Below are 19444 nucleotides of genomic sequence, written 5' to 3' on the forward strand. Positions count from 1 at the left end.
TATTGCCAGTGATCAGGTAAAATGGAAGGAAGTTCCCATATCCAGACCTTTTTTTTTTTTTTTTTCGGTTTTTCGAGACAAGGTCTCTCTGTGTTAGCCTTGGCTGTCCAGGCCTCCTGATTGCTGTGATTACAGGCATGCGCCACCACGCTTGGCTGTTCCAGACCTTTTTTTTTTTTTTTTCTCTCCCATGTTCAAGCCTTTCCTAGGATAAAATGGAAGGAAGTTCCCATGTGCAAATCTTTTCTTTGCTCTCCTCAAATTTTCAAGCATGGTCAGCACTGTCTCTTTCCTTATTTTCAAGCCTTTTCTCTTTGTTCTCCAAAGAGTTCAAATGTACACCTAAAGGGCATTTTCTCCCTAACCTACTAACTTTGTCTTCTGCCCACATATATGTTCCAGTATCCTGCCAGACTGCCTACATCTGAGACATCGTCAAAGCAGTTGCCCATAAGCGCTTCTGTCCAACCTCACAGATTGTGCCAGCTGGACTTGCATTGCCCCTCCCTGCTGCAGTTGTTCTCAGACCCTGGACAGCAAATGCAACAGCCTGTTCTACTGGAACCTGGCCAACATTTCGGCCTTCTAACCCCCTATCACCGCCCTACTGTTAGCAGGAAGTAGTTAAGACGATTACGTTGCCCCTTCTCCATTTACAAAAGGCAGAAATGCTGTGCTCCAGGCCTGGGACAAACAGCTCCAGGTTGTCTCAGTGCTCCTTGGTCCCTATCTGCTGCAGGATGTGGCTGATGCAGCCTGCCCTCTAACTTGAACTTTCAGGGCAGAGCTATTTCTTCTTTACTACATAATCTGGACATTTTGTTGCTATTGCTTCTCTCTCTCTCTCTCTCTCTCTCTCTCTCTCTCTCTCTCTCTCTCTCTCTTTTCTCCCTTACCTACATTTACCCAATGTTCCTCATTTTTTAATTATAGGAAAAGGTAGGGATGTTAGGATTCTGCTTCAGTTGGCCTACCTGTGATGTCATTGCCTACCTGCCACAGAGGCGTGGCCCTGCCTTGGGGCTATATAAAAGGGAAGTCCTACCTTGCCCTCCTCTCTCTTACCTCTCTCTCTGTACTTCCTCTTTCTCTCTCTTCTTACCCTCTTACCTCTACTTTCTCTCTTCCCCTGTCTCTGTCCACCCTTCTTTTTGAGGTATCCCTCCTCCCTTTCCTTCTCCCTCCATGCTCATCTAATATCTGGCATCTGGTGCCTTATTATCTTATTGCCTTCCTTATATCTTATTTTAATCATAAAAGTGACCATGCTCCCAGCCCAGTTGCACATGTGTTACTATTTCGTTAGAAATGTACATGGTGATGGAGTTAGGTTGAAGGACTTTCCACAACAGACTGTCTTCCAAAGACCCAAGTGTTAAATGCTTGGCCTGCAGTCTGGCATCTCTAGGAGGTGGGGTCTAGGGGGAGGAAGTTAGGTCATTGGAGGTGTGTCCTTCAGAGGGGACTGTACATCCTCCCGTGAGTAGCTTCTTTGCAATGTACTCCCTTCCATGATGTTCTGTTTCACCAGAGGTCAGGACCAAGGTCAACTGACCAATGGACTGGGACCTTGGAGATAGAGCCTAAACAAAATTTCCCTTTAAGAAAGCTCTTATCATGAGTGTTTATTAGAGAAAGCTGATGAATGCAAAGCAATAGGCATGTGTGGTTGAGTTTTCTTCTATAGATGTTATACAGTTTATACTCCTGTGGGCAATGAGGAAGTCTGCCAGTTTCCCCTTGGCTTCTGGAACATACTGTGCTATTCACACCCGAGTCTCCAGCAGGTAAAAGCAATGACACCTTAGTGTAGTTTTAGTTTGCTTTCTTTTTCTTTTGTTCTTTTGTGACGCCGGGACTGATGCCAAGGTCTCATGTGCTCTGTGAACATGTCCCATTGCGGAACAACACTCCCATCCCCACATGTGTTTAAAAGTTGTCTGTAGGTTTGTGGGATGGCTTAGCCCTTAGAGATGCCTGCAGCCAAGCCTCACGGCCTGAATTCAATCCCTGGAACCACATGGTGGAAGGAGAGAACCAACTCCTGAAAGCTGTCCTATGATGCACGCGCGCACACACACACACACGCACGCACGCACGCACGCACGCACGCACACACGCACGCACACACGCAATGAAAGTGCTAAAAGATATACAAGTCATCTGTACTTCCTTTCCTGTGAATTGGTTATTTTATTTTTAATTCAGTCAACATTTCTTTGAAAACGCTTCCCAGTGATTGATTTGCTAACATTTTGCATGGTTTTCTTTGCTTATGAAGATCATTTTCAGGCGAGACCTTTCAGTTTTGTCACATGCTTAGCATGTCCTCCACTCCGTTCTTTAAAGAGTTGTTCAAGAGTGGGCTGACCCAGCCTCTTCAGAGTGAGGCAGAGGGTGGGTGGGCTTGAATGTTTGATGCTATGGACATCAAACACTGTTGCTCCTGGCTACAATTTGTGAGTCTTTGAAGGGGTATGTCATCAAACTGCTAAGACGCCCCCCTATGCACAGACCCAGGGGAGAGCAGAGGCCATGTGTGTGTGTGGCGGGGGCGGGGGTGTTCAGGCATACGTATCTAGTTGTCTATGGAGTTTGTTCACCTTAGTGTCAAGCAAGATTGCCAAGGGAGACACCATATGCTTGTAATCCTAGCTTTCCGTAGGCTGAGAAAGGACGGCGAGTTAAAGGGCAGCCCAAGCTACATGGCAAGAACCTGTCTCAAAACAAACAAACAAACAACCAAAAAACAAAAACCAAAAAACAAACAAACAAACAAAAAAACCCCCAAAAAATCCCCAAGGACTTGGGGACATAGCTCCAGGGAGGTTGGGTGCTAGGGTGCTTGCCCGGCGTGCACAATGTCCTGTGCACTGCAGAGCAGATGGACACATCTGGACCTCACACTTAACACTCAGTGCTAGGGAACCATTTTGCGTTTGGGGAAAAGCGTGGGCCAAAGTTTTTGTCAGTTGGGTCAATAGGATGTTTGATGTTTAAGGTGGTGGAAAATAATCAGTAAAACGCGCTCACCTCTCTAGGAGGAAGAACGGGTCTAGAGTGGGGCTGACCTAGTTGGTTCCTGGGCCAGGCCGAAGCTTCTCTGTTATGATAACTGGTCCTGGCACGAGAGATGAAGGGCAAAGGAGAGGGAAGCAGACAGGCCACAGGTCCAGGAGCTCCTCCTTACTAGGTCTGACCCTGCATTCAACTTTTCTCCTGGCCCTTCTCAGAGTCTCTCTTGTCACTGTGGGCATCTGGAAGAGCTCTGCTTGCCCTATCCGCCACTCTCTTCCTTCTGTGGCACTCCTCCGATCTTCATGTACCTGGCCTTCATCCCAATTTACCCCTGAAGGGGGAGGAGAGAGGGAAGGAGGAAGGGAAGGACGGAGGGAGAGGAACCGAGGTCAACTAGAAGCCCTTGGGGGCTGAAGTGAGGTAGGGGAGCCCTTGCCCCTTAAACAAGGCACCCTGAATGCTTTAGACCTGCAAGTTGCCACAAGTGGGTAGGGCTGAGTGAAAGGTCAAGGGTGACACCAGCATCTTGCCCAACCTTAAAGGGTTTCAAGAGGCTTGTTTATACCAAGGGTAGGGCAGCTAGTTCTCTTGAGAGTATTGGAGGTTAGGGAGCCTCTCCATTCTGGACAGCCAAGGCAACACAGGTATTAGAGACTTCGTGGTCACTAGGGGCCGGTGAAAAGGTCTAGTGGCCAGCAGGACCCTGGGACTCGACAGTGGGTAAGCAGGACGAGGCTTTCCCCGCAGCAGAGGCTTTCTGAGGCCACGATGCCCTAGGGACTCAAGCTGGACTCCGCAGAGAGCTGAGCTGGCAGAGCTGGGCGCGGTCGCTGCAGCCCCCTAGCGCGGCACGCTCTCCAGAGCCCGCCAGGGGGCAGCGCGGCGTCAGGGGCAGGGTGCGGGCACAGGCAGCGTCGCCTTTACCTGTTCTGCCCGCTGGGGACCAGACTTCTAAGGCTCCCTAAGTGGTGGGTCCCAGCGCACTCCCAGGAATCTGTGTGCTCCCCAGGGCACCACCGCGAATCGCGGAGCCGCCGTCAGCCAGTGTCCCGAGGACCCAGGTCCCAGGTGGGCTTGTCCGCCGGCCCCGCCGCTGTCCCCGTGCCGCGCCTAGAGGCGCCGCAGCATCTTTGTCTGCGTTCTGCGCGGCCGCGCGGTCTTGAATCCCTTGAATCCCTAGGGTCTCTTCAGAAAGCGTTTCCTTCCCGCGTGGCCGGTCGCGGGAGGAACGGGGGCGGCCGGTGTGGCGGTGGTGAGGGCGGTGTGGGTGCGGGTGCTCCCGGGCCGCGCCGCGTGCGCTCGGCAGAGGCGGACCTGCGTGCCGTGCGCGGCGTCCGGGGCGCGCCCGCCGCTATCCAGCTTCCCGGGCTCATTAGCAGTCTCGGTGTGCGGCTCGGCGCGGGCTCACAAAGAGCTGCGGCGGCGCCCGGCTCTCGCCCTCGCCGACCCAGTCGGGGGCGGCGGCGCAGCGCGCAACCGGCGGGACAGTAGGTAAGCCGGGCCCAGAGCGACCGAGTCGCCGCGGCAGCAGCCTGGGTTGCCAGATTCCGTGTGGGGGGCCCGGGGCGCAGTGGGGGGGGGAGCGGCGGCGCGGATGCTGTGGTCCCAGCTCTCCCTTTCGGACCTTGGAGCGGCGGAGGGGCATCGTCGACAGGGCGGGCTGCCGCTGGACCTGGGGGTGCTACGGACCAGCGCCCCTCTCTGCCCGAACCCGCCGGACCCTCCCCGCCGGACCCTCCCCGCCACTGACCAGCGGCCGGGCGCGGCAGGGATCAGCTGGCAGCTTGGTTATCAGGAGCTGGCAGTGCCGCGGCAAGGGGGGCTACCTGGTGCGACCAGAGGAGCTGGTCACTTCCTCGGGTTCCCTTACTCTGGCTGGGCTGCTAGTGCGGTCCGGTGGGGCGAGCTGCTTGGCACAGATACCAAGTCTCGATTCTGGGCGGCAACTCGGGAGTTTGGGGTCTCTGCTGGCTTCGCTGCTTCCAGGCAACTGGTCTTTGATCTGTACCCCAACCCCTCCCCCTTTCCTTTATAATGAGGCCCGGGGGGAGAAACTCAGTTAAAAATTCCACACCCGATATTCTCTGGGGGTGCGTCGGGGACATGCCCCTCAGCCTGGATACTTCCTGTTGGCAGGCAAAGCCTGGCATGGGGACTTGGCTATAGAGGATGAAGGCAAAGGTTGTTTCCAGCTTCTCTAAGCCTTGTTTTTACCCTGAGCACTACGGGCAGCAGACCTCTTTAAGTCAAAGCTGTGGTCGAACTTCCCGTGAGTCTGGAGGGATTGGAGCAGGTACAAATGGGGTTGTGCAGGGCCTGGGCTGGCTATAGGTGCCTCAGATGGAGCCTGCTAGTCTTAACTTAGAATTTACTTATGGAAGACTTTTAATTCTTTGATATCTATTTGTATGTAACTTGACAGAGGCCAGACTTAAATCGGAGTTTAAATAGAGCCAGCTCACCCCAGCCTTGTGCAGGGTGAAGTTCTTAAACCCCCATATTGTGCTTGACCTTTCACCCCTGGGTTGATTTGTCCATGGTCTCTTAAACCCCACGACCCCCTCCCTTTATGGGTATTGCTCACCCTTTGAGAAAGGGCAGTGGTTTCAGAAAGAAAGACCAACAAGCTTTAAGGGGCCACATGGACAACGTTTTCTCCCTGAAGTACAGATCTGCAGGTGCCCAGAACCAATGGGCAGTCTTCCTTTGGGTCAGGGTCCCTCCAGTGAGGTGAGGGCTTTCCTGGTCAGCAGCTATCTGGCAGCAGGGGACTCCAGGCACAGTGGCTAGACTACTCTACCCTACTCTGATTGCTGGGTGGTCATCGTGGGCTGCAGATGGTCGCCTGAGCTTCGGAGCTCTGGGACAGAGTGGGGAGTGACACAGACTTGTGATCTGCAGGCACTCTGAGCCACGTGGAAGGCACTAGTGGATAAGTGGAACTGACTATGAGCTGGGGTGTCCCAACAGACCTCCTTCGGTGACACCAAGCAGCCCTTGTCTGTTTGTCCTTGGGGAGTCTCTGAGCTGGGTTGGGTGTAGCAATGGGCCACTAGCCCCAGGCTCTTCTCATCTCTCCGGTGTCAGGGAGCAGGTTGCCTCGCCCCACTGCCGCTTTTCCATGTCTATGGTACTGGACTGTACTGAGCCTGATGCTCTGTGAGTTGGCATGAACCAGAGTGGAGCCAGAGTAGATTTGTGCTGGCAGGAGCTGACATTGAGGACCATTAGGGTCGCCTTGTTTTCTTTCCCTTGTGAGGCAATCCCAGAGCTCAGTGGTAACTTGTTACCACTGGGAGAGTTCAGAAGTATGCCCTTCTGTTTTTGCTTTTTTTTGTTTCTGTGTTTTTTGTTTTGAATAAAATATTAGTTTCACAGCAATAATTGGTAGAGATGGTTTGTGAAATGGAGGTGCATAAATATCCAATTTGCCAACTGAGCTAAGAAGTGCTAGGTAAAAATAAAAGACAATTAGAAAAGATACCAATCACACCCCTGGAGGCTGAGAGGGAGTGCTAAGACACCTTGACTTTTCCTAGACAAAACTGAGGAAACTCAGAGGAAAAACACATTTGGCATCAACCAGGGCTTTGTCTAGGTTGGGCAGTTGTCACCGAGACCTGCTGGAGGGGCAGAATTGGTTAGTACCTGAACACAAAGGAACCCTCTAGCCCTCAACTCACCTCCTCCCCTCCACGTTCTTGTCTGCCCTCCATTCTGAATATGTGGCTTAACAGGTGATGGTCTCCAAAGACAGCACAAATGGCACAGACACCTGCATACCCAGCCCTGCAGCCTGCGCCCTCGGTTTGGTGGCAGCCTGGGCTGTGTGCCTCTTTTCCTGCTCCCAGCTCCTTGTCTATTTGGTGATGAGGATGAGTCTTGTAAGCCACTGGTGAGGAATGGTGTGGCTGCTGATGGGCAGGCAGGCATTTCTGACATAGGCTTATACCTGAGATGATGGCCCACGGGGCGGGGGGCCCGAGTGATGCTTACTCATTCCCTTGGAGGATGATGAGGTGACAGCTCTCAGGGGGGAGATCTCTCCTCCACCTCCTCCTCTCCTATACCCCACCTACCAGCTGGGCCAGGGCCAGCAGGAGTCTCCAAGCAGCCTGCTGGCATAGGCTGAGTCAGCATCATGGGCACTGGCTTCTCGCCTCTCCTGCAGCTGGTCCTCACTCTGTCCCTGTCCAGACATTCAAGAGAGCCCAAGGAGGACAGCACCCTCAAGGTCATGCTGTTAGGCTCTGTGAAACTTCACCCGTTGGTGGCTACTATAGATGGGTAGCACCATCTGTGCAGGTTAAGCTTAATCTTCTTCTTCTGTTAACATTAAAAAAAATTTTTTTTTTTTTTACATTTGTGTATGTGTGGTGGTGGTGGAAGGCACACACATGCCACAGAGTAAGGGATCAGAGGAAAGCTTCTGGGAATTGATGCTCCCCTTCTATCATATGGGTTCTGGGGATTGAACTCGGCTCATCAAGCTTGGCAGAGCATGCCTTTACTCACCGAGAAAGCTTACGGGTCCTGGGTTATGCTTTCCATGCGTGCTGGCTCCGAGGTTTCCTAGGGTTGGACTTAGAGCCTGGTCCTCAGGCAGTCGGGGCAATGCTAGTCTGTCTCACTCTCCTGAATACTCAGTGATTTCCCCCGTTGCCTGCTCCACACCTGTCCTTTTGGCCTCATTTCCATAGCTCTGTCTCCTTAAGCGTGATCCCTCAGGGCTGCCCAGCTCCTGGCAGACAGCCCCATACCTAATTTGCCCTTGCTTTTACCATCCATTCGGTCACCTCGGCCCAGGTCATGTCCATCCTTGATGGTTCCAGCTAAGGTGGGCTCTTTCTCCTTTTTCTCCCTTGACCTCAAGTTGTTGGGCTTGCTCGCGCCTCAGAGCTTTAGCGCCTGCTTCTTGGCCTCCTAAGATGCCTGCTTGGCTTGCTCCATCCTTTGTTCCATGGTCTTTTCATACACCAGCTTCCTGACCACCTCCCGTGCTTTGGCACCACTTCCCCGTTGCTCATGCAGCCTCCTGTCTCTCCTTAGCACCTGAAATCCAGAGTCCCACTCCTGTATACAGCACTCATTGTCTAGTGTCTGTCTCGGGCTGCTCAAATGGAAAGTCCATCCCTTTCTGCGCCCCTAGCATCTAGACTTGTGCCTGGGACAGGTCTTCAGTGCTATCGTGGGACAAATGAATGCCTGAACCCCCACAGGGGGCATCACTATCTTTGCCTTTCCCTGCAGCTAGGACTGGAAGCAAACTTTCTTCATGCTTGGATCCTCCTGCAGCCTAGTGCAGAACCTTGAGGGCAGTGACAGGCAGGACAGGGCTACAGCTCTGGACCGTGCAAACCTGTTTTTTTTAAGGCTTTTTTTTTTTTTAACACATTTTTATTGAAAAATAAAATAATTCATATTACATCTCATTTTCTATCCCAACCCCTGCATCCTCCCATTCCTCCCTCCCTCCTACTTTCACTCCAATCCCCCTTCCCTATGACTGTGACCGAGGGGGACCTCCTCCCCCTGAATATGGTGCTAAGGTATCAAGTCTCTTCTTGGTAGTCCGCTATCCTTCCTCCGAGTGCCATTGGGCCTCCCCAACAAAGGGACATGGCTAAATATGGGGCACCAGAGATCGTGTGAAAGTCAGTCCCCAGTCTCCACTTAACTGTGGAGAATGTTCTGTCCCTTGGCTAGATCTGGGTAGGGGTTTGATGATGACTGCACATTTTGTCCTTGGTTGGTGCCTTAGATCAAGCAGAACCCCTGTGCTCAGATCCACCCATCATAATGTTCCTCTTGTAGGTTTCTAGGACCCTCTGGATCCACCTACTTCCCTATCCCCTATATTTTTCTCACCTAGAGTCCCAATAGGATGTCCTCACCTCTATCCCAGTTTCCTGGTAGGTGAAGACTTTCATGGGACCTGCCCCTTGGGCTAGTATGCAGATATAAGTGAGTATATACCATTTGAGTCTCTCTGCTTCTGGGTTAGCTCACTCATTATGATCATTTCTAGTTCAATCCATTTGTCCACAAATTTATGTGCTCACTTCGGCAGCACATATACTAAAATTGGAACGATACAGAGAAGATTAGCATGGCCCCTGTGCAAGGATGACAGGCAAATTCGTGAAGCAAACCTGTGTTTTAATGGAGACCGGAAGGGACTGTGGTGTTGGGGCTAATCCACCCCTCAGAATGGGCCTTCTGGCTCCCCGCTGAGGGTTCTTTTGGATTTGTATTAACTTGGATGTCTGCAGTCAGGCCCGGCAGCTACCAGAGTTAGCCTTCCTTGTTCTCATAGGCGCCTTCGCCGCCATGCGCTAGGAGGTGGCCACGTGTGCTCAGGCCCCCTCCTTTTCCATCTAGAGGCTTCTTTCCTTTTTTTCTTTTTTCTCCAATCCATTGTTCTGCTCCCCATCACTCTCTGTTACATTTTAGTACACTCATATGTGTACGTATGTGTGCGCGTGCTTACGCGCCATGTATATGGCGGTCAGAAGACAACTTGGGAAGGCCTTTCTCTCTCCCTGGAAATATAAACCAGACCGCTTAGTGTCAAGTGCCCCTGAATTTTATGAGCCATCTTTGGGGTCCTCTCTCCTCCATAGGATGATTCTAAACCTGTCTTGTACATCATGTCAGGCTCAGTGTCACAAGGGCGCTCGGTTTTTGTCTGTAGGTCTTGGCCAGGTCTTCCTGCTGGAAGCCTTCTCTTGCCTGACTCCACTGCCCGTGCTCGACCTGCCCTAGGAGTGTGAGCTGTTGCCCTGCTTTCCTGAGGGAGGAAGTGGAGGTAGGAAGAGAGGATGGGATCTAGAAAAACAAGACCGTGACTCCAGCCTGGCTGTGGGGCCTCTGTCCCTGGGGCCCTGTCCAAGTTGTTGGCCTTGGAGCCTTTCTCTTAGGTCTAAAGTAGTTCTGAGGCATGAGTGAAAGCCAGTATTGAACTGACGCAGGATTCTGTTGTGGTGGCAATGGCTTCATGAGGTGCCTGTGTGGCTTCAGGCTAATTGTGGCTTCTTTCTGTTTGGCTGGGGAGGTGTGGTTTGTGAGTGTCAACGGTTGCCTACCAAGCGGATGCTTCCTAAACTTTGAAATGCTATTCCAAAGAAAGACACATCTGTTGTTGTTTTGTGATTGAAAGATCAGACATGAAAGGTTAAAAAAAAAAAAAGTATGTGGTTTAGAATCCGGCATAGAGTGACTACAGAAGTGTTTTCTAGATGCCTAAGCACTTCCTTCTTTCTGGAAGCTAGAATTGGCCTGAGAGCTGGGAGGGGGCTGGATGCACATCTTCCTCCCAGAGGTTTTTTTGTTTTGTTTTGTTTTGTTTTTTTTTGGGGGGGGTGGATTACCTACGTTATTTATAAACTGGGTGATCCTGACTAGGACTTGGGGGCCTCCCCTGCCCCTAATGCACACAGGGTTAGTTTGCAGTATGTGCTTGAAGACTCTGTTGCTTGATGGCAGGGAAATCATGTGCCATAGAGGCTGGGGGCCTTTCAGAACAGCGGCCATTGCTGGGGCCTGTTTTATACTCGAAGTGATCCTGACTCTTAGCATTTCCGGTCTCAAGAATGGTAGGGAGAGTCTCGCTCGGTTTGGGATCACTCAGCCACTTCTGAAGAAACCCAAACTAGTAAGTGCCAGCTAGGAGAGTGACGCCAGCTTCCGAATTCTCAGCCGATGTGACTTTATATATATGCGTATTTATGTGTGCATATGCTTTATCTTTTGTTTCATTTGTTTGGTTTTATATTCCTGGAATTGATTCCCAGCAAGGGAGCGCTAAATATGAATGACTCTGAACTGTTGTGTGCATTGTTAATTTAAAAATATATATAGTTTATGGTAGTCCCCCCCCAGTTGGTTTGATTAGCAATTTTCTTGAGTAATCCGTTGTTTCCCAAACGGGAGAGCAAGCGCATGCATTTAGGGCGTGATGGATTTCTCAGGTCTCTCTGACAGCAAGTGTGTGCATTGTTCACATAAAGCACAGTTTATGTTTCTAGGTCTTTTGGTGTAGTAAGTGAGCCACGTGTTGTAACATCTGTCCGCATTATCCAGAGCTGCTGACAGCTGTCACGGGGAGGGTGGAGCAGAGGGAGACATGTGTGAGGTGTCAGAAGCTCAGGGAAACGGGCTTGGCCTCCGCTAGCGGCAGGCTGTCTTGCCTCCACTGTGAGAAGGGCACAGGTCCATCTACACTGCTTTCCTCACTAGGCAGAGAGTGACGGTGAGGAAGAAGTGGACTCTGGACTTGTACACACATTCCTTAGTCAGTGTGGTCATAGGTCAGGGTGCGTGTGTGTGTGTGTGTGTGTGTGTGTGTGTGTGTGTGTGTGTGTGTGTGTGTGTGATCTCTAACCTGTCTGCCATGTCTCAGATACCTGGTGCCACCTTGGGCCCCGTAGCTGCTTCTGGCTCCTGGCTAGTGCCCGTGGTAGCTGTTGTTTGACTGATGTGTGAACTGATTCTGGCTGTGGGTCCTACATACATCTTCAGCCCCAGAGGCGGGGTGAGTCTGTCTTGGCATCTGTTTCTCCAGAATGGCATTGAGTCCAGTCAATTTTCTTAACCCACATCCCTGCTAGATGTCTCACTTTGCGGTAAAGAGTCCCCTGGGAACGTCTTTTGCTCTTTGAGTGCCAGGGCACTGCAGCTGTGTGTGTGTGTGTGTGTGTGTGTGTGTGTGTGTGTGTGTGTGTGTGTGTGTGAGCGCGTACGCACGCGTGCACTACCATTACTTCTGGGGCCCTATCTTTGTGATGTTTTGGGTCGGAAACTGCCAGTCTTGACTTACTTGTGAGGCCATTAGCAGATTTTAGCTCTGAAATTAATTCCATTTTATCAAGTACTGATTTTTTTTTCCCTTCTTGATCACAGGTAGTTCTTTGCTTAATCAGCAGTGGTGGTGGGAACTGTTGTACTTGGTTTGCTATTCCCTGGGGCAGTTTCACCCCCAACTTGCATTGATCCCATGTGAAGAGCTGTTTTGAAGGGGCCTGAGCTTGCAATGTTCCCTGCCCTTCTCTTTGTGAAACCAAGCTTTTACTCCCTGTATACATTGTTTCTTTTACCCATCACATATGATATTTATTTTGTAAAGGAAATGGGTGATAGGGAGGTTTCTGGGTATTTAAAGGGTAGCCCCTCACTTAGCTGTTATCATTTACTGACTGGATATGCAGGGACTCCTCCACGCCCAAATTAAAGAGTCACATACTTTACTTTAGTTGCCTTAATTCCCTTTGCTGAGTGATCCATCCACCCACCCATCCATCCAATGGATATTTTTTGAGTACTTGTTGAATCTGTCTTCCCTGTTTCCTATGTAGGGATGAGTGAAGTTTCCATGGGGTGTGGTGCGGTGCAATGTGGTGTGGTGTGGTGTTGTGTGATGTGGTGCAGTGTGGGAGGCTGCTGGAGAGTGTTTCATGGCACCAGAGCTCAGTCGTAGCATTAGGTCCAAGGTCTTCCTCGAGATGCACAAGCAGGGAGGTGTAAGTGCCAGGGCTGGGAGTGGTCTGTTCACGGACCCCATTTTAGAGAAGGGACTGACAGGTCATCCATCCACTGTGGGGAGTCCAGGGCACAGGGGAAGGACTTGTTTTCTGGCATTAGGGTTATATAGTTTGTATAGGTCAGGGTCCAGATGGGTGCATAATGTTTATGCATCCTGACTGTTAGATCTGGAACTACCTTGGCTAGTCCTGAGGGGTTGGCGACAGAGCAGATGGAGTGACCACAGTGCAGCTTACTGAGCAAGCTATAGTGGATTTTCTGGAACCATGCTTCTAGACCTGAGAGTACAATCATGGGGGAGTGGCTGTGAGGAGCCTTTATGATGGTCACATCCACAGGTGGGTGAGGTGGCACACAGAGGGACACAGGGCAGAATAAGGCTCAGTTGGGGCCACATTATCGTCACCAAGAGCAGTTCTCTGAGGACAGAGCAGAGGGTTCCCCAGCCCCTCTCCGCCCTCCTTCTCCCCCCTCTGCCCCCGCCCCTGACTTCCCCAGGGTGCTCTGTAGGAGGCCGTGGCTGCTGTGTCCCAGCCTCATGAGCATGGATTTTAATTTCACCCTTTAGAGATTTATAGGCTTGCTAGATTAAATTGCCCCCGCTCTTCTACAGCCCCGACAAGATCTATGACAAGCCATACATCACATTATTAATTTGCTCACGCAGAGTTAACCTGTGTAGCTTTGCTTGACTTACCCTAGGCCTGGCCCAGGCCCTGGGAAGTATGTTTTCAGTTGTCTGCCTAGAGAAAGTAGCTTTCAGGACAGGCCTGCAATCAGCTGAGCCCCTCTTTGCCTGCACACAGCCAGCCTTGGTCTTGCTGGGACACCAAGGACTATTTCTTGGGCTCCCGGTGGCTTTCTGGTCGCTACTCCTTCTAGGCTGGCCATGGCCCCTAGCTTGGGGCAAGGCAGAACCGTGGCCAGATATCCTGAGCCCCTCTGCTGGGTGGGAGCTGGGTTCCCAGCCTTAACAGCACGGCAGCCCTTGAGAAGATGTTGAGGTGCCTCCTTTGTAGCCCAGAGATGCGAGGGCTGTAGCTTCCACTTGCTCTTCCCTCTTCAGTTTCCAATAGGGTGAGGCGGCCATTGTTCTCTTGGTGGGATGGGATGGGTCAGAAGCCTCCAGCAGGCCGGGTATCAGAAGCAGCTCTTCCTCCAGCAGGCCAGGTATCAGCAGTCTGGGCCGCGGAAGTGTCCGTCTTTGGAAACGTAGCCAGCCTGTTTTGTTCTTTGGCTCAGAGTGGAGGTGTGGTACTCTGTTCTCTCCCATGAGGCTCCTAGTGCTCCCATCAGCCTTCATGGCCTCTTTTGCTCCCAGGTACTATAGCTGCGAGTGGCCTGCTGGTATTTGGAAAGCATGGCTTGAAAGGGAAGCCGCTCTTGGTGTGTGTGTGTGTGTGTGTGTGTGTGTGTGTGTGTGTGTGTGAGAGAGAGAGAGAGAGAGAGAGAGAGAGAGAGAGAGAGAGAGACAGAGAGACAGAGAGACAGAGAGAGAGAGACACGGTGTGCAGACCCTTCCAGCATCCTGCTGGCTTTCATCAGACACTCAGGCTCACACTGCAGTTCACATTGCCTGAGTCTCCAGTCCACCTTCTTTGACAGCTTGGTGTAGCTAATGTCTCACAGGCCACAGCAGAACCGTTTCACGGACATTACTACCTTGCCGGGCCCACATGGGGGTGATTGCAGTGGGAACCAACGCTTTGTTTTAGACACAGGCCTTCGCTGTGCTGACTCGGACAGCCACGCCTATGGAGCCAGGAAAGACCCACGGAATTCACACTTGCCTGTGGAAGTGCAAGCAGAACTTACTCTTCTAGTGGCCATCCTTCACCTAGGTGGAATTAGCTACTGTTTCCAGGAGTCAGTGGGGGCCGACTTTTGCCCTCTTCACCCAGTCCCCTGCAGTGACCAGTGTGCTGCCATCTGTATTCCTTATAGGAAGCCATTCAAGCTGATGGAGACCTGGAGTCCTCTATAGGGATCCTTTTCTAGAGTTGATGAGTCCTTGGACCTTGCATCTCAGGCTTTGGCACCTTGATTTTTCTCCCCTTGGGCACACACATCTTTAGTGGAATGTATTTTAACAAATACTAAAAATCCAACAATGTGCTGTATAATCTACAAGAAAAAAAAACCAGACAGACAACTGCATAGAGAAAAAGATAGAGAATGTTACATGCGCACAAGTGCATGCATGCCCCGACGTATCACACACGCACACATGCACACACAAGTGCGTGCACATACAGTACAATATCCAGACAAAAAGGTTCTGAACTCTATTCAGCTCCCAGGGAAATGCAAGGCAAATTATAGCTGTACCAATGCCCCACATCTACCAGGAGAGCCGTGATCAACAGAAGGCAGTGATAGGCATAGGAAGGCTGTGGAGCAACCAGAATTCTACCTGTCGATTAGGTATAAGTCCTCCGAGCTCCCTGAGGAAGGGACCTCATGGTACCAGCTAAAGTTAAACTCATACGTTCAGTCTCAGGAGCAACCTCAGCCCCAGCAAATGTGCAGTGTGGACAAGGCCCCAAACACCTTCGTGTCCCAATCCCCATGGATGCTGCCTTCAGTATCAGTGATTTACAAACGGACTAAGGCTTTGTAAATGAGAGCATCCTGGATTGTCTGGGTAGGCCCTGAATACTACACTAAGGGTCCTTATAGGTGAGTCAGAAGGATGCTGGCCACAGAGAGGAAAGGGGCAACATGCTCATGGAGTAGGAGATTCCTGCAGTGCAGCTGCAACTTCAGGAATACCAGGAACTGCAAGAACCTGGATGACGCAAGGGTTGCAGTTTTCCCAGCAGCCTTCTGTAGAGTCCATGGCCCTGTTGACACCTTAACGCCCACCTATTGAAACAGCAAGAACTGTGAGCATGTAATGGGTTTTAAGCCACTCAATTTTGAGATGATTTATAATAGCAGTCACAAGAAACCAATACAGCTGCCAGGGGACCCACCGGGGTGTCCACAGCTGCCAAGAGACACACACAGGTGTCCACAGCTGCATGGTGATGATTGGCAGCCTGCAGACAAGCCTGGTAGCTATCAGCAGAAGAGAGGAGGCAGATGCCGTGTTTTATTCTCACACAGGCTGCAGTACAGCAAGCAGGGAGCGGAGAATCTACAAGTGTGTGTCACGGGACAGATGGGTCTTTCCACATGATGTCGAGCAGAGAAAAGTCCTAGTCCTAGAGTCCGTGCTGCAGGAGTCAGTTTACATGACACTCAACAGGCAGCTTCATCCACGTCAGGCACTGTCCTTGCAGATGGCAATTAGAGGTCATATAGGATGGAAATGGCCCTCCTTTTCGGCATGATGACATCCCGTGTGAGATATAGCACTTTCTGTCCATATACTGTACCCCAATAAAAAGTTTAAAATGGAGCAGCAAACCGCTTTAAATTTTCAAGGAGAACTTTAGTTGACTGACTGCTGGCTCATTTTACTGTTGTAGTGATGATGTTCAATGTGACAAAAAATTTTCCATTACAGCGAATGCTTATCCATATTTAGACAATAACTGTACTTTGAGAAAGAGCTCAGGGTAGGCAGATCCAGGCAGTGTGCTGAGACCCTTCCAGATTTAGTTGTATGGACATATACTTAGATAACATGAGCTTTTCTTGCTGCACATCCATAGCAGAAGTTTCTTGTTTGTTTGTTTGTTTGTTTTGTTTTGGGCGAGCATCCTCCGAAGGCCAGTTTTTTGTCTAAAGAAAACCAGACCCAATTAACCCAAATGTCAAAGCATCTATCACTGAACAAGAATCTGAGGGCTTGAAGAAGAGTAATGAGGGTCGCAATGCATGGACAACCCCAATGCATGGGACATTACCTCTCCATCGATCGTTCTCTGAGCCAGTCCCACATTCTTGCAGTCTAGGCATCATAGGTAGAGGGTCTGTTATTCTAGATCCCCAGGGGAGCTGGCCTTCTTTGTCTTTAACTCTTCCTGGTGTGACCACCCCTCTACCCATGTACTTTGCGTTAGATTTGGATGCTGTGACAAAACTCCCGAGACAGCCAATGCAATAAGAGGAAAGACTGTTTTTGGCCATAGTTTCATAGATTTCACTTGGTGTCCCTTGGTCTTGTTGCTTTTGGCTTGTGACAGCATGTGGCAGAGGAGTGGTGGTATAGGAAAACTGCACATGTCATGATGGCTGGGAAACAAGGAGAAGAAGGTGGCTGTGGTGATGGTGGCAGCAGTGTTGGTGTTGGTGGTGATGGTGTAGGTGGTGATGGTGATGATGGTGGTGATGGTGGTGGTGGTGGTGGTGGGTGTAGAGTTTCAACACCTCCTTTAAGAGCATACCTACAGAGTCCTCCTTTTCCCACTAGGCTCTGCCTTTTAAAGGTCCTACTACTTCCTAATAACTGCCCCAGCCTCTGGGACCAAGCATAGGCATTCAGAGGGCCCCCTCCCCAACCCAAACAATATTAAACTGGTCATTCCACACAAACTGTGCTACCTGTTCTGAGCTAGAAGAGGAACTTCAGGCACAGGAGCAGCGGTAGAGCGGATGTCTGGTGCTATGTCAGTCCTGCTCTAGGCAAGAAAGGATAAGATGGCGGGGGTTAAGGTCGAGGGGTAGCAGAAGCATAGCCTGAGCCTATGCCAGGACTTGGCCTTGTGTCATAGGACCTCATGATCCACTTCCCTGGCTTTTCCCAGTCTGACCCAGGTTTTCCAGGCTCCTCAGGGTGGGGATAGTAGTAACAGGTGCCATTTCCTGAGTGTGAGCCTATGGTGCTAGGCTTTGTGAATTAACGTCTTGGTGATGGCAGCCCTGGATGAATCCTTAGAAAATGTGCCACCACCCTCTTAGGTGCTCTGGAGGGTTGCATGTCTCAGTCCTGGTTGCGGATGCTGGGTCCCTATATTGATGATGGTCCCTCTTAACTTGTTTCAACTGAGCTTCCATGTGTCCTCTCCTTGGTCTTTCCTGTCACCTTAAGATTGTGCTGCTGTGGTGTGTCTGGTGACATTGTGATTGCAGTGACCATGCTGTGGTGTGTCTGGTGACATTGTGACTGTGGTGAATCTGCTGCTGTGGTGTGTCTGGTGACATTGTGACTCTAGAGGTGCTGCCTGCTCTGCTTTCCGAAGTGCTTCTCCTGATGCATGGGCCAGCTGGCCACTCATTCCATTGACCCCAGTGGCCTAGTAGGTTGCATGTCCATCCTGTTTTCCTATGTGGAATGTCTGATCTCATCTATGTTTTTGTCAACGTGCAAGGACTTTTTGAATGTCAATCTCTTCGGAATTGAACTGCTGCTTGTTGGAAAGGCAGGCTCTTGCCTCCTCACCCCCACTAAAGGCTTCTGGTACCTTTTCACACTGCCCATTGCCACGTCCTTCTTTTTCGTTTACACTATTTATTCTCCTGACCCTGGCTGGGGCTGTTGACTGGCTCTCAGTAACCCACAGTTTGCCTTGAGTTCACTAACTGCTCTAAAAAAACCCAGATGTCTCATGTTGCATACCTGCTCTGCCACATGGACACTCAAGGACCAGGCAGAGCTCCGCCTCAGCATCTTCTTCTGCAGTTATTTCCAAGAGATGCAAATAAATTAAGGTAGTGGTATGTGAGAGGAGTCACTCCGTGTCCCTAGCCTCACTCTAAGGCTCATCCAGCCCTGGTATCAGTACAATCATTTATTCAGTCAGTGTGGCCTGAGACATAGAAAGAGTATCTGTGTGGTCCATCTGGAGGCAGAACAACGCCTGTCCCCAAGGTCTGGGACCTGGGCCTGGCTCTTTCGGCGCCTGAACACCTGGGGCCCTTCGGAGCCAGCCTACAGAGAGGCCCCACAGCTCTCTTCCTGGGGACGTGTACTCACAAGATTATGATATTGGTGCTTTTCTACATCTAGGGGACCCGATGTTGCCTTGACCACACTTGGGATTTTATGAGCAGGACACACACACACACACACACACACACACACACACACACACACACACACACATACTTAAATCCCTCACACATAAATTTATACTCACACACACACCCACTTACACATATAACCTCACTCACACACCAACTTACACTCACGTACATGCTCAAGCATCCACACGATGTGCACACACATGTGCACACAAACACAGAGTGCCGGAGCTGAAAGTGTAGAAAGTAAATTCTTGGAGTTTATTTGTGCCTTGTCTCAGATCTCCTGCATCTGTCAGTGTGGAGACTGTTGTTCAAACTTGAGAGGGTGGAGTGGTCCAGAATGCTATTTCTTTTTGTTTGTTTGTTGGTTGGTTTTGGTTTTTCGAGATAGCGTTTCTGTGTAGCCTTGGCTGTCCTAGAGTCACTTTGTAAAACAGGCTGGCCTTGAACTCACAGAGATCAGCTTGCTTCTGCCTCTCTGAGTGCTGCTCTGGTGTCTAGTACTATTCTTTTTTTTTTTTTTTTTAATTCCCCCTTCTCTGATAATAATGTTAGCAGCAGTTGGTTTTTTCCCCTGCACCATGAACAGAGCAGCCAGGCTCTAGCTGGAAATCCAACTCTCCTGTTTTGGCCTCTCTGAGGCCAAGACTTCTCACTTGTAGTGAAAAACTCAGTGACTTTTCTGGGTGCTGGCACACACAATGAAAGCAGAGTAAAGAAGACTGGCCTGTGCCCTCAGGGAACTTTGCATGTGTGTTGGATTACATGTGAATAAAAGGGCAAGCTTGGGGTACAGCAGGATGGATGCTTGGAGTGACCGTTGCTAACAGGTTTTGCACCTCTTAGCACTCTCTTCAAGGGTGGACTTCACACAGCAACTTCTAGCCAAAGCCCAGTGTGCAAAGGGGAGACCGAGATGCTGCTGGGTGTAGACCCCGCAAAGCCTTGCCCCAACCTGGTGGCCAAGGTCAGC

At 50.7% G+C, this 19444-nt stretch overlaps 1 protein-coding gene and 1 non-coding gene across 4 annotated transcripts in view; both read left to right on the forward strand.

Moving 5' to 3' along the window:
- The window catches only part of Apba2 (amyloid beta precursor protein binding family A member 2), an 881206-nt gene that overhangs the window by 652079 nt on the left and 209683 nt on the right, over window positions 1-19444 (forward strand). The gene's annotated exons all lie outside the window — the stretch shown is intronic.
- LOC127192559 (U6 spliceosomal RNA) lies at window positions 9073-9179 on the forward strand. The gene has a single exon (XR_007831026.1). It is a non-coding gene; the product is annotated as a U6 spliceosomal RNA (small nuclear RNA).

Source organism: Acomys russatus, chromosome 7 (genome assembly GCF_903995435.1).
Source record: "Acomys russatus chromosome 7, mAcoRus1.1, whole genome shotgun sequence".
Taxonomy (NCBI): domain Eukaryota; kingdom Metazoa; phylum Chordata; class Mammalia; order Rodentia; family Muridae; genus Acomys; species Acomys russatus.